This window comes from Sturnus vulgaris, chromosome 10 (assembly GCF_052056855.1).
Source record: "Sturnus vulgaris isolate bStuVul1 chromosome 10, bStuVul1.hap1, whole genome shotgun sequence".
Classification (NCBI taxonomy): domain Eukaryota; kingdom Metazoa; phylum Chordata; class Aves; order Passeriformes; family Sturnidae; genus Sturnus; species Sturnus vulgaris.
Genome location: NC_142252.1, coordinates 11,754,071 through 11,769,390, shown reverse-complemented (window position 1 = coordinate 11,769,390; position 15,320 = coordinate 11,754,071). Strand labels below are relative to the sequence as shown.

Here is a 15,320-nt window from a genome sequence, read left to right as displayed (position 1 = left end):
TGACCAGAATATCATAATCTTAACTGAACACACATCAAAAAAGTGACAACTGAAAATACGCCAACAAAAATGAAATGAGAAAAATCAGAAGATTTAAAAAATTTGCACAAAATGCAATAATATTAAAATTCAAATGGTGGATTCTGCTGAAATTGATGTGGTTTATTTATCTCTAAGTATTCAGGATACTTCTCAGGGGAAATGAAATATTTGAATAATTTATAAGTTTTGAGAAGTTAAACAGAGAACAGCTGATTATCTCCACTTATCATTTTGCTTTTAAGCCCACATTTATGACATATTTTATTACGTATTTATGACATAATGACTTAATGGAAGAATGGATGTAAGTCCATAGTACTTCACACCTGGGAGTCAAATCCCTTCCTATTCCTAGTGCACTCTGCAGGCACGAGATCCTTCACCCAGGCATAAATATTGCAGACCTGTGTCGAGTGATGCTACGCCTTCCTGTTGGAAATAACTAATAAAAGTTTGAACTATACAGAGTAAAGCTGGGCAAGTGGTACAACACAGAAGCATATCACTGCCGTATTTTTGGATAGTGGCAGTTGTGAAAATTTTTCCCGACGCTTCTTTTCTGCTGAGTATCCTTGAATTCTCTGATTGGATTTGCTAGATTTCTGTAAGTGTCACTGAAATAAATCAGAACACCAGACCACATTCTGTGAATTTTTGCCAGAAAATTAACTGCCAGTAATGAGTAGCAGATATTGCTTTTAGCAAAATAGACAGATGGTCAGTTAATCTTAGGCCTTGGCAAAAACCTAAAGGGAATATTACTAAATAATAAAATAAATGAACATATCAAATCCAGCCCTAGTTTGAACATGAAAATTAAGCTCTATCCATGTTATTCTTAACCAAACATCATGAGTATATCACACCAAATAAAATTCCCATGGGAAGAATTTCTCCAGAATCAAATTGTTCATATTGCTCCAGTAATTGCAAAATCATACAGATAAAAATATAGAAAACAGGGAGATACTTGAAAGGAAGTCACCTCTTAAATTTAAACTAAAAATTTACTGACATGCTACAGACTGATTAATTAGACTTAATTTCATTTCTAAGAAAGTTTGAGAAAATAGGGATCTGATATACTAAATATAAAATATTTGTAAAAACTGAAAACAAAATGGTGTTTTCACACTCTCCCAATTCATGCAAATGTTGGTAAAAAATACTTGGAAATATCACAATGCAAATTATGCAAGTACTCTGAAAATGAAATGTTTTTATCCTTTCTCACACTGAAAACAGAGAGAAGTCTGGAACACATGCTTTACAGTACTGACTTGTACTGTCCAGCAATATTTACCAAAAAATCTGTGCGTTGTTTTTCTTAATTTGAGGAAAAACACTCTGAAAGAGAATACAGGAGATGAGATGTCTGCCTGGACCAGTTCACAGAAAACAAATGTATAATCTCTGTCCTTTCCTACTATAAATGAAAACAAGCTTTAAGATTATTAAATTCTTAAACTACTCACAGGTTTTCTTAAATTCTGAACCCCTTGCTCCATATTTAAATTCTACCAGTGGCTGCTGCAGTTGTGTGTTTGTCATAGGATGTTGCATTCAGCCAGATTTACGTATCCAGCAAAAGAGGTGGAGTAGTTTAATCACTTGTTCTGGCATGCAAGAGATTAATATTAATTACAGGCTTCCAAGTATCATTTAGCTTCTTAGCTTTCCTGGTGCTGATTACTTTGTAGCACGTTTGTGCAAGGAGCTTGTATTACATTTATTTACAGTATGTGAAACCCCAGAAACATGTCTTGTGTGTTTTGAGTCACAAGCCACATGATCTATGGGATGCATAAAACATGAAGTTGGAATCTATTTACCACTAAAATATGCCCTTTAATATAGTCTCAGTATAGGCATATCTTATTTAAAGTCACTGCACAGAACAACGTGAAAGTCTAGAATTAACAAGCAGTTAATTAAAGTGCCAAAGTATATCCATCTAAGAGACAGAAGACTAAATATCCTAAATTAACTTAAGATTTATAAGCAGTTCTTTGCCATTACCCTTTCAAAGCCTGAAGACACAAGTTAATGCCTGAATCTGCAAATTGGGTAGAGTATACCAATCTCTCTTCCAAAGTGACCATTCTATCAGGGACTGAGAAAAGGGTAATCAGACAAAACCAGCACTTTCAGCTCCTGCAAAACCAGTGCACAAATACTGCTTGGTCTGATTAAACAGACACAGCAACAGAATATTAATTTCAGAGAGAATTCATTTCAGAGCATTGGCATTTCTGCAATTCATTTTCTAGGGAGTCAGAAACCAAAACAATTAACATGACAAAAGAAAAATGAAGACCTCTTCCCAGATTTTGATCTATCGTCTATTCCATCAGCAGATAAACAGGAAAATACTTCTCTCTTCACCTGCATTTGGACTAGTAGAGAAATTCTTGCATCCTGATGGCAAAACTGAAATAATCTACTTGCCCTTGCACCTGGAAGTGAGTCACTGTTAGAATGGTACAGGAAAATAACTGTATAAAACAAACTACAGCTTTCAGGTTTAATGGCTCTAGGGGAGATATGAGATTTTGCTGTCTTTGAAGAAATCGACCAAGTAAGGATCTCACCAATTTAACTCAAATCAACACAAACATTTTCTGATGGTTTTCTGATATGGAGAAAAAAATTCAAAAGGAAAACAGTATTTTGAAATGGCATAAGAAAATTAGATGCACAAGGGAAATTAGATGCATTAGGGAAAAATTAATTGTGGGATTAGGAGAGAAAGTGAATAAAACTAAAAAAAATCAATTTTATTGTGAGAAGCATGTGCTATACAAAATATTCATATGTCAGAGCTGAAGGAAGGAACTTCTCAGTATCATACAAGTTTAGACAATACAGAATTAAATACCCAATTCCAGATAATGAAAGCTTAAAAAACATTTTAGGAGAACAATTTCTAGCACTGTATTAAAAAAAATTCAGAATATGCAGTAACAAAATCTAATGAGAAAATGGTTCATGGCATAAATAAAAGACTAAAGAAGTTGGCCTTTCATAAAGCTGAAATGTCAGCAGGGAAGAAAACAAACGAAAAAACCCTATATTTTAAATGGACTATTCACCAAATCTGAGGATATTGATGAGGTATGCAAATCAGTTTTTGAGATACTGCAGGGTGAAGAACTTGGACCTTGTGTAATAAAGGAAAATGTGCTCTATTACAGAGTGAATAAGAAGATAGGGGAAGCATTACCAGGTATCATAATTTTAGGTTAGCACAGAGAAGATTGAAGTGACACAGCAAAATTGAAGGGGAAAATGAGATCTCTACCACTGATAGGAAAACTAACAACAAGCTTTAAATTGCAGCAAGAAAGGTACAAGACAGGCATCAGGAAAAGCCTTCTCAAAGTACAGAGAGGCAAGGAATGGACTATATGAAGTTTGTAGAATTTTTTACACTGAAGGCTTTTATGGGTAGATTCAGTCCTTACTGACAGACGTTTGTAGGCACATTTGATGATGGTCTTGAGTGGGATTTCTTGTCACCTTGAAATCTGACAACTCTATTTCTTTCTAGTTGCCCGGTAATTAACATCAGAATAAATAATTCTACTCGCAAGCTAAGCAGATCCTTTAAGTCAATAGTGTGAAATTTAAAAATCCTGCTGCTCACATATAAATAAAACTATATATGCATTTGTGTGTCTGTATACAGATACATATATTCATCTCCATGGAAATAAGATGGACCCCAAGTAGGGTTATTATTGCTAATCCTTGTCAACCTCACTGGTTTCCTATAAATTCCAGATAACTTTTCTGAACTAAAGAGCATATGCTGAGGTGAAGCACTGATAAATTTTCTTTTTTTGAAATTAAATTACAGCATAGACTTGTCACAGGAAATTCTCTTTGTTGTTCACTAATCACCAGTTTTGGGAAAAAAACCTGATAAGTAATACATGAAATGCCCTCCCCCAAATGCCGGCACTTATGTAGATTTTCCAATGTTCTTTTCTTCAACAATGCATACAGCAAAAAAATTAAGAATATTCTTTTCTAATTATAACACATTAGTAGAGACATTTGTAGAGACAGCAAGGTAAAAATGCAGCTTATGAATTATTCAGACTGTTTGGAGCTATAAAAATATCCATTTGATTAAATTTCTTAATTGATATAAAAGAAATAAGACAACTATCAGCAACACGTGGCTCAATAATGTTTAAAATAGTCTGTTAAAGACTTGCACTGAGCACATGAACTGCACTTCTGCCAGCATGAGTTATGGCTACAAGGACAGCACTGAATTGTCTAAGGCATATTTTAATTGTTTAATGTAAAAGGAACCCCAAAAATCTATCTTAAATGCAGGGCTATACCAGTATGGTGTGTCTCCTGACCATGCCAGGCTCTGTCATGTCACTCTTACTATGAGTTTCCTATCTCTGCTCAGTGCTGCCTGTACAGCTTTGGCAAAGGATCAGGTGCTGGTTGCACCCACCTGCCCTCACAGAGTCCATCCTCTCACTGAGCAATCACAGCTCCACCGGGCATGGTGGCTGAGGATGGCAGGGGATGGTCCTCAAATGCAGGTCTCTTACTCTGGTCACTGACACTGAGACTGAACAGTTGGCACAAGAGGCTTGGTAAGACATTCTAACCAGGAAACTTCTTCCTTTCTAGCCAGTGCAAAAAAACCTCAAAAGCACTGAGGCTAGTTTTTGTCATCTTTTTTTCACATTAATTTTCCTTCCTTGCAGTTGTCTTTCCCAGAGGATAACCACAGTGATTTTGTATCTACCCCATCATACAGACCGACTTCACACAGCAGGCATTCCCTACTCTACAACAAAATTCAGATCTGAGTTTTCCATAAGAAATCCCTGACGATTGGTATTTAAACAATCAGTTTAATATAAAAATGTCTCTCAGACAACTCTTCTTCCTCTAAAACCAGCAGTATAAATATTTGGAAAACTTGGTGGGTGCTCTGACTGTAGAAGACTGTGGGAAGAGAAAGACTGAGAAAAACCGGCAAAGATGATTAATAAAACGTTATGAAATAAATAATGCCTAAGGGTTAGCTGCTGTAAAGACAAATTGCCCCTAGAGGAGACAGATTCTAGTTATAGAGAAGTGAGCTATCACTTTTGGATGGCTTAATTTATAAAAGAAACAAACTTCTGAGCCAGAATTATTTATAGAGAGATATTACAAGAAGTATGTCTCAGCTGTTAATAATCATGAAAGAGAACAAGGAGGTGTAATGGTCAGTTATTTATCAAGAGATAAAGTGAGATGAAACATATCCTGTTTTTTTTAAACCACCAGATTTTCACACACTAGTTATTTCAAGCACTGGAATATTGATTCTCTTAGAATTGCCACATTATCATATTCATTCCTGATGGCAGTATGTCATTTTTGAAAGAATGCTGCAGTGTGTAGTGGAACAATGTCAATGAGCTCTGTGAAAATTACCTGAAAAGCACATTTTCAAAGGCTGTTGATAATAAGATACTCTCCTAGTCAAAGTAAAACTTGAAAGAAATGTGCTGTGGAACAGGCACGATGCTTTTAGTGTATAAAGCATCTCAGTGAAAGGTGTCCTTTGCTGTTTCACATGAATCAGCTCTCCCAGACACAGGGAGGAGACACAGCGCACTGAGCAAGGCCAGGAGCCTCTCACAGACCAAAACACTGCTGCCCTTATTTCCCTTTACACGAGAAACAAAGCCCAGGGTATTCAGACACCTTCTGTGGAGCACTGCTCAGCCACCAAAGGCCTTGGTTCTTTCTGCCCAGCATGTCCAAAGTGGAGGTGCAGTTTGACAATGAGATGAGGTTGTCTTTGCATGTGCATGTTTCATGTTTGTTAAAAGAACACATTATAACCACAATAGGGCAACACTTTTTTGGGGAACCAAGCCTCTCAAGCAGCATGGTCAAGTGCTGTCTGGATGGTGAGAAGAGTCACCATTGCAGTGATCCAGCTGGATCAGGAGAGACTCACTGAGCCTTCCAGCACATCAGCTCTTGTGGCTGTGTGAGCATTTTGTCGTGGAGGGTGATGTGACCTAAGGCCACAAACAACAGCTCCTACTGAACTCCTCGGGCCATCAGTCACCACAGCTTTCCTTCCTGCTCCTCAGCTCCTCCCTTCTGAGCTCCCAAGAAAATTTGGGATAAATTTCCTCCAGGAAACGAGACATGTCCCCTGCTGTCCCTGTGCCTGGCTGAGCTGAGGTGAGCAGGGTGGGAGCCCTGGGGCTGTCACACCTGTCCTGTTGGGCAGCTGGGGCACACAAACAGCCACAGTGTATTCTGAACACACCCCGTGAATAACAAATTCAGCTCTCTAGTCGGTTGCATTTTGGAGCATTTAATTTCTTAATACATTCAAAATAAAACAATGAGTAGCTGACAAGTTATTTTAGCATAATTGCCTAAGGTTATTACCATTCTGTCTGACAAAATTAGGGAAAAGTGTAATCATTGCTGAAGGGCAAAAGCAGTCAAATTACAGAAAGCTGGCGATAGCAAGTTAGTTCATGATAAAAATGTTAAACCTGAATTATTTTGTAATGTTCTTTCCCTAAAATTCACGATCAATTTCAAAACATAATGCACCAGTATCTGTCCATATGAAAACATAAAGATTAAGAACACAATACTGGAGCACAGATGTCATAGTAGAGGACTTCACTGACCTTTAAGTGATAAAAGCATAGCCTTTCACTTTAATAGACTTTGGCATTATTATAATTCTGTCCTGGTTAACCACAAAATGTGAATTATTACATATTTTATCCAGGTCAACTGTGTTAGGACCAGCATTTTAAAACAACCACAGAGAACTTCAGTAGATTACACAAATCATATACAGTATTTGATAGGTCTGAAGAGCAAAAATAATTATTGAGTCCTTTTAAAGGACTTGTGAATGTGAAGTGTGAATGTAAGGATTATATTAAAGTCAAAGAATAGAAAAAGACTTGAGGATTATTTTTTGAGCTCCTTGAAGTAAATTTTCTTTTCACTTTGAAAGCAAGATGACTAGATTAAGACACATCACAGATAAAACACCTTGCCAAGCAGGCAGCCTCCAACCAGTCATCTCTGCATTGCACACTCTATTAAAAAGCAGCTGCAAATACACATGCTCAGGGAATCACAGCCACAATCTTTAGCATATTAATATGCCTTGTGTGATGCATTAGGAAGGCAAAAGTTCAGCTCCCAGTCAGATCAAACACATTCTTGTTATTTACAGTTCCTGGTGTTACCATTTGCCACACCAAACAGCCCTACTGGAAGTAGCCCTCCCAGTGATTAGAAAATTGAAGTAACTTTTAATCTTGACTCCCACCCTACCAAGGGTTGCATTAATGGCTTGCTTAGATTAGCCTGCTGTGCAGCATCACCACCTCTGTCACCTCTGCCAAACTCTGCTGCCACAGAGTGCTGAGAAACACCCTTGTTACCTGATGCAGGAAGGAAAAAGGAAAAAACCACAACATTCTGACACAGAAAAAAATCCATCCAGCACATATCTTCTACTTCTGGAAAATAAACATCACCATGTTCTTATGGATGAGAGAATCCTTTTAGTGCGAGTGCAGTGAAGCTAAGCAAAAAAAATAGGATTTGGCACTTTGCTTTTCTGAAAACCCTGTATTTCCTACTAAATCAACACAACTAGGGAATGAACAGGTTACACAGGTGATTAGGAACGTCTCAGCCTGGGTCAGTAAACTCAGTGTGCTGCTGTATTAAAGATGAAGTGAGGAGAAGTGTTGATATAGGTGGCAGACTGAGAAGCCAGGGCAGTATTGCAAACTCTGGTTGTGAGGCACCTAAGTTGTCACTATGACAATCACCATATACACAGCAAAATAATCCTCTACTTGCAGCAACAGCTCCTTCTAGGTGAGGCATGGTTTGTTAACTGCTTATCATCCCTTTGGGCTGGACACCCTTTGATGCAGTACCTGAAATCAGGAGTACTGGAGTTGTTCCACCAGAAAATTGCTGCAAAAGCTATGTTAGTTAAGTTAGTAAGTTAAGTGTTTCTAACAGAATTAAAAGCAGAATTCGGTAAAGATTTCATATCATAACATAAAAATCAAGACTGTGCAGCAAAACTAGGTGGAAAAAAATGTCATAAATTATACATTTTACTGTCTGACAAAACACCCCAAACCATCAATGAACGATCATTTATGGCAAGTGCTACCTACTTAAATGTTACTATTACCTCTGCGGTTTGCAGCCTGAAAATGCTTCTTATCTACCTCCAGTATTTCAATATCCCTTTAAATAATCTTTTTAAAGTACCAAGAAGGAAACAAAGTGTAGTAAATTTGAATTAATGAGCAGGAGAGTGTAGAACACCTATCAAGCTGCATAAGATTGTCCTTTCAGAAGTAATTCTGCATTACAGCACATTGTACACATTCACAGAAATATTTGTTGTACATAAATCTTTTACTTACATTGCTGTCCACACACATTCTGTCCTTGGAGTATGAGACTCAGTGATATAGTTCTAAAATTCATATACTGCAGGTATGTAAAAGACCCATCTTCGTCCTCTCTTTCCACGTTGGGCAGGATCTATATGGAAAACCCTCCTAATCTTCACACCCAGTCTAGGTAAAGCCGTGCTATAGATGTCACTTTCATTCAACCCCTCACACTTCAAATGTTTGCTCAGAATACATCCCATGTTATTCCTATAATAATGTTTGGTTTTTTGCTAGATACATGCAATAATTCAACTGCAACAGTGAATTCTGTAGAGTTAAGCCACAAAGACCAGACCTTGAATCACATCTCTTTTCTCATTGTTTCCCTCAACATCTCCATCTTTTTCTTCAGACTCTCTTCACATCACACTTATATTTCATTAAGTTCTGAAAAACCCAGTCTGAATCCTGGTATATTCCTGAAGGTAATGTGAGAATAATGTCGAGTATCACCAGAATCAATGAAAAGGTATTAGAAAAGTTATCCCTCATTAAGAGGTCACTGTAAGGGATTGAAAAATAAAGTTGCAATAGCAATATTGAAAAACTGTCTCTTAAAAAGCTTATTACACCTGTGTACAAATATCAATATACAACTTTATCCTCCCACTCCTTTTTTATCTGTTGTCTCCCATTTTTTACTTCAAGCTCTTAGGAACAGAACTTGTATATGCAGTAGAGAATCTGGAAAAGGACACCCATATTCACTAACACTAAGATATAAGCATAATCAGCAGATGCTCAGGGAACATTTTCCTGATATGAACATGCAAGAGGGTGTCTCAAGCAATCCCTGCTTCAGCAAAGCAATTAAAAAGTAACAAAAATCTTCTGGTTCATACTGATCACTACCTCCCAACTGAAAAGGAAAAAGGGAGGGTTTGAAACTTATTTTCCTTATTATTTTCCTTATTAATGGGTCACACAGAATTGCATAAAAAAATTTAAAGCTGTACTTATTATGGGACAAGGAATTTGATCACTGACAAAATAAGAAATAGCGCAAGGCAAGACTTCGCAAATTAAAAAACCCTATTTTTTTATTAATTAATTATAATTTATTATTATTTAATTTAAATTAAATTAATTCGATTAAAAAATTAAAAGATAAATGAAATAGACCATACAAAGCTTAAAAATGAGACTATTTTTTGACATTTTAGAAGATGGTAACAATTACTGCCATAATGGAAATTTGTTTATGACTTCCAGTTTCTTAAACAATTTCTCTTTGATAACAAAGCCTGACTGTTTTTGCATAAGGCCATGGTATTTTCACTAACAAAGTTGGTGTGTAACAGGCATTTATTACTGCAGTGAGTAGTATACATACTACAAGAGAATTTCTAACACTGAATGATACATCAAGTTTTGATAATCATCTTCCCAAAAAGAATGTTAATGCCACCACTTCTAGAAAAAAAACCAAACAACTGCATGAAAAATCCCTGGTTTACTTCATTTGATAGACTGAGATATCCATCACCACAGCATGCCAGCACCATAGAAAACTAATGTACCATATATTAAAGGGAGAGACCACAATATGTTAAAATTTAATTAAATGGCCATGCTTCTAGCAAATCCAAACAAAGAACTATTTGTTATTTTGCAGTCACTGACAGGAAAACACTCAGACATGCATGTGAAAATGCACAACAGAGCAACAAACAACATATGTTGTCTTTAAATTAGCTTATTATCTCCCCAGCTTTTCTTTCTCTGGCACAGACGAGTCAAATAGCTAAATGTGAACTCTCTTCTTTATTCAGCATTTCCCCTGGGTTACCTTGGAATGGTTCCCACTTATTTAGCTGTCTCTTATGTATGACTTCCATGGTGTTTAGTTCCTCTTTAGATTGTAGGAAATGTGCATTGGGGTAGAGTTCAGAGCTTTAGAGTTCAGTTCAGAGACCATATGTGCAACTAATCCCTGAACACCTTGAATATGAAAAGGAATTCATTCTGAAGAAATAATTTTGTGTCCCAAAGCTTTCTGTGTATTCTCTCTCTCATTGAAATTATTGAATGTAGCAAGATTAGATTTGTGGAACAAAGAACCATGGAAAATTAGTTTCTTGGTTTATGTGTTTAACAAATCCAAATGTGTTTTCATACACTGCAGGCTCTCATCACAGATGAATATTGCACAAAAATGAACCTGAAATAGATTTCTACTCACATTTTGTTGTCAGTCACCTTCAGCCTGGCTTGGTCTTCTCTATCTCTTCTCCTTTTACTCCCTAAATGAAATATTGAGGAAATCATGTTAATTTAGTAACTCTGGAGTGCTATACAACAGAACTGAGGCGAAATTTGGTTTCTATACTCCCTATAATCAACCACAGGCATTTTTGGAGCATCAGAGTCATAAGAGTGTCAGTATTTTAAAATATTGCTGCAATCATTTGTTTACATGTGGTCTTACATATTCCAAAATTTTCTGATTGGAAAAAAGGACAAAGTTCTCATATTTTTATTTGTTCATAGAGAAAGACTAATGCACATAGAAAACCTTTGAATTATGAATAAATGGATGAGCTTTTCCTAATGCAATTTAGCACTATGTAATGGCCATGACCTCCAGATATAAAATACAATTCTTTCAATAACTGCATTTATGGTGCCTTAAGATGCCTAGAATGAATTTTTTTGTTTGTCTCTTAGAAGAAGAGAATTATAAGTGCTTTCACATAAAACACTTTTCCATATTCCACATGATGAGAATGCGAAGTCCTGCCAAAAATTACCCTTAATTTCTCCCTATCTTCCAAGTATGATATTTTGAAAGATTACAGCTTTTCTTAGCACTACTTGATAAAATCAGAAACCCTTTGGGCTCAATTCTTGACTTCTAACGAGAAATGGAGCACGATAACACTGAATGCATGAGTTAAATATATGTAAGTTAAATGCATGTTTTATTGGTAAATAATTGTGGCAACATTAACATTTATACATGATAATTACAGAGTTTAGTTTTTGCTTCAATTGCCAATGCATGTCTCTAAATTAAATTAGAGGGAAGCCTCAGAAAATGTGAACTGACACCATTTCATTGATTTTGTAGGTTAATGTTCAAATCCAGTACCTAAGGATCAGGTCAATCTGTCATCCCTATAGGTGAAACAATAACAATGCTCATAGGACAATACAAAAGATAACATGAATTCCTCCTTCACTCTATTGTCTTGCCCAAATGAAGCTTGGCTCTGCTGAACAAGTTTTTTTAAACAGTTACAGGTTAATATTTTCTCGTGAAATTCCAACATTTTAGAAACTTTAGTTTGCTTTTCTTCAGAGATTTCAATTTTGCATGACTGAAACAAGTAAATAAAATAAAGTGACATGATAATATTGAAAAAAAAAAACATTGCTACTGGAAAATTAAAGAAGAAACTACACAGTTTTACTGTTCCAAAATAATACCATCGATATTGTTAAAATATTCTTATGCCATATCTGGATTTAAAAAAAGAACCAAAAATTTTAACCATTTCTAGGCACCACATTAAAAATATTATTAATTTCTAGTGAAAAACCATAATAAAGGGGGGGAAGCCCTGAAAACTGAACTTCAGAGTTATTAAAATAATTTTAATTTAGAAATGTGTCTCTGCCAAGAGCTTAATCTTTCAAAACCATGCATTCGTATTTCACTTGCTTTAGCATACTTGTGTACTACATTAAAATACAGTGTCAGAAGAGCTGAAGGGTCAAGGTTTTCCCAGTTTTATATTTAAATTATACTCAATTTTACAGCTGCACCAATGGCTTTTATAGTCTAATGAGCATCAAGCTTTTGTTTGTAGCATATCAGGTGTAGAGGAGATGATAAAAGAGATTGAAGACTTTAGTTACAGCAAGATGCTTTGTTTAGCCAAAATTATATTATGCTGCAGTAACACAAAAAATGACACAGAAGAGCCTTTATATAACTCCTTAATAGCACACAAGCTCATCTTTGCACTTGTACCTGAAAAATGTCAAATTAAAAGGTAAATTTCTGTTTCTTGTTAGAATATTTTTCAGTTTGATTTTTAGGTTTAAAGGACGAGAAACCACATTTTTAAAATCCCAAATGAGGCCTCTCCTGCCCTCTTTGTATTTTCTCAAGCAAAACTCTGCTGATCTTATTCTTTTGCAGCTTTTAATCTGTTTGAAAATGTGTCACATCTTTAGAAGATGTTCTAACCTACATTACTTGCTCATTCCAAATTGTCTGTGCATTTCATTTTCCAGAGTAAATAAAAAAACCCAAAACAACAGCAGGGGCAATTACAAAATGGAAATGACGAAGCACATGATAATTATCCTTCATCAAAATTTCTGCATTGACATTCAAAAATGAAGTTTCAAATGCTAATTATTCTATAATAAAAATCAAATGTATATATGGTCAGTAGGAAAACTTATATGTCTTGGTTAGCTATTGTAAATAAAATTATACACAAGTAATGTCACACCTATGGGATAATTCATGCCTTTACCCTAAATTAGGTCACATGAAACACACAAAAGCTCTTTATACAATATATGCAGAGCTAGAGTTTACTTTCTTCTGGGCATAACACAAAGTGCCTATAAACTTGCTTTTCTGGTCCATCTAATGAAGCTAAAAGTCACTGCACAGTGCTGTCCAACCTTCTTTGCCTTGGTTCTGGTTTTCTGTCAATGGTGCATGGGCATGAGCAGCTGAAATATTTCACATTGACTCAAGAGCTGTAGGTGTAGAAGCTTCTTCTCCAAATTAAAATTTAAATGATTTTCTGATGGTGATAACTTCATTAGAAAAGCAAGGAAACAGGAGGGTGGTAAAAAGTCTACCAAACAACACAATTTTTACATATACCTTGTAAATGGCTTTTCACTCTTACAAAAAGCTTAATATTACCCTAGTTACAGTAATTACATGGTTTTTCTGTTAACATTGCTCCAACATAGTGAATTTAATTTGAATAAAAGAAATTGGTTTTGTTAGAACTAACAAAGACCATGGTGGATTGTTGCCATGTTTATCTAGTTGAGTGCTCTGGCATGATGAATTGCACAAAATTTCTGATTCAATCATAAAACAACTCACAACTCCAGCCTTTGTGACCATGCAAAATGTAGAAGAAATAGTTACTTGCTCAACTTGAATAAGCTGGGCATGACTCTTCTTGGGAAGACACAGTGAGAAAGACCTTCTAGACAGAGTAGAATTATCTGAGATTGATATTAAATATGGCCCTAAGATTGTAAAAAACTTTATTAATATTAATAATAGAGCAGCAGAATACACAGCCAGGCAAGCATTTGCATTTCACACATGCCCTTGCACTGCTGAAGTGTATCACAAACAGACTGAAAAAAGGCATCTAATAGAGAACTAAAAAGTCCATAAAGTCCAAGTGTAACAGGAAATCCTACATTTAAAGAAAAAAAGTCATAAATGAAACCAGAAAAAAAATTAAACCCATTAGTATGGCATAGAGGTCTAATTTAGATATTTCAAAAAATCACATTAGACAAAAACACCCCCCAAAAAAATGCAATAATAAGAAGAAATATGACATAAGCAAACAACAAAACAACAAATAAAAGGAATCCAGTCTCAAGGAACACAGCAAGAAAATCTGAATTCTGCAAAATACAAGGAATAATTCCATTCATTAGCAAATTCTTGTGTCACTAACTGCAGAATTGCCCATAACTCTCCTGGTCATATTTTGAGAGATTGCACAGCACATAAAAGTTCTACTTCATGTAATTTTACTTCTCATCCACATCATCTGTTGTAGCAGCAGGTGATCAAACAATTGCAATGCACTAATACCAGATTCTCTAATGTGACTTCCTGGGGATCATTAATGGCACTGCTTTTATCCTGGTGGCACAAGGTGGCACAGAAATGGCAAAACCTGCTCTGCCTGGAAGGCAATGTTTTGAGCCTGAGAGAAAATACCATGTGAAAAACTGTTTTCTTCTGCATCATCATCAAACAATTTCTAAATGATGCTAAAAGCTTCTTATGATTCAAAGATTATTTTTATTGACATTCATATACATGCAGGCAGTCCTACATTCTTCATGTGACTGCTAATCAGCTATTTATTTTAATTATTAATCACATATTTAGTTAAATTGCTAGTACACATTGCTTTTTGGAGGCACTAGCATATATTTTAACATAAAAATTCTACTAAATATTTATTTTATAAGCATTTTTTGCACCTTGTACAAGATACATCTTGTATCTGCACTCCACTACCTAGGTCCATATTAGATTTTTCATCCAGGTTACATTATAATTTAATATCAAAGCATGAAAGTTTAATATTTGTTTAGCATTTTTCTGAATGCTTCCCTCAATCTCTTTTATTAAGCTAGATGGGGTTAATCTGTACTTAAACTTTTATTTGTCTATAAGAATTTTTTATGTTTTCTGCTGGAAAACAGAAATAGCAGGTTGGCTTTACTTTACATTTCCTGTGAAACAATCAAAATAAAGGTTTAGGGCTTGTGTAGACACCAGAAAAAAACAGACATTTTTTAGAGTATTTGGGTCTCTGCAGCTCCTATTTTGTTTTGCTGCTACAAATGTTTTGTAAAATTTTCATCATTCAAATTCAATATCTAGAGACAATAGAAATACAGATTACAAAGTTCAGTGAAGTTCTACTTGTCAGCTTTTTCACACACTAGGTAGAATACAAATACAAAGAAAATTACATAAACACTATTTTTCATGGAATAGTGTGTGTAGCTACCAAAGTTTACAATCCAAATAGA

At 35.4% G+C, this 15,320-nt stretch overlaps 1 long non-coding RNA gene across 1 annotated transcript in view; it reads right to left on the bottom strand.

Annotated features, from left to right (window-relative positions):
* Positions 1 to 15,320, bottom strand: part of LOC148222645 (uncharacterized) — a 233,473-nt gene that overhangs the window by 74,075 nt on the left and 144,078 nt on the right. The window contains exon 2 of the long non-coding RNA XR_015805611.1: positions 10,729 to 10,789. This is a non-coding gene — a long non-coding RNA (uncharacterized LOC148222645). The remainder of the gene's footprint in view (positions 1 to 10,728; positions 10,790 to 15,320) is intronic.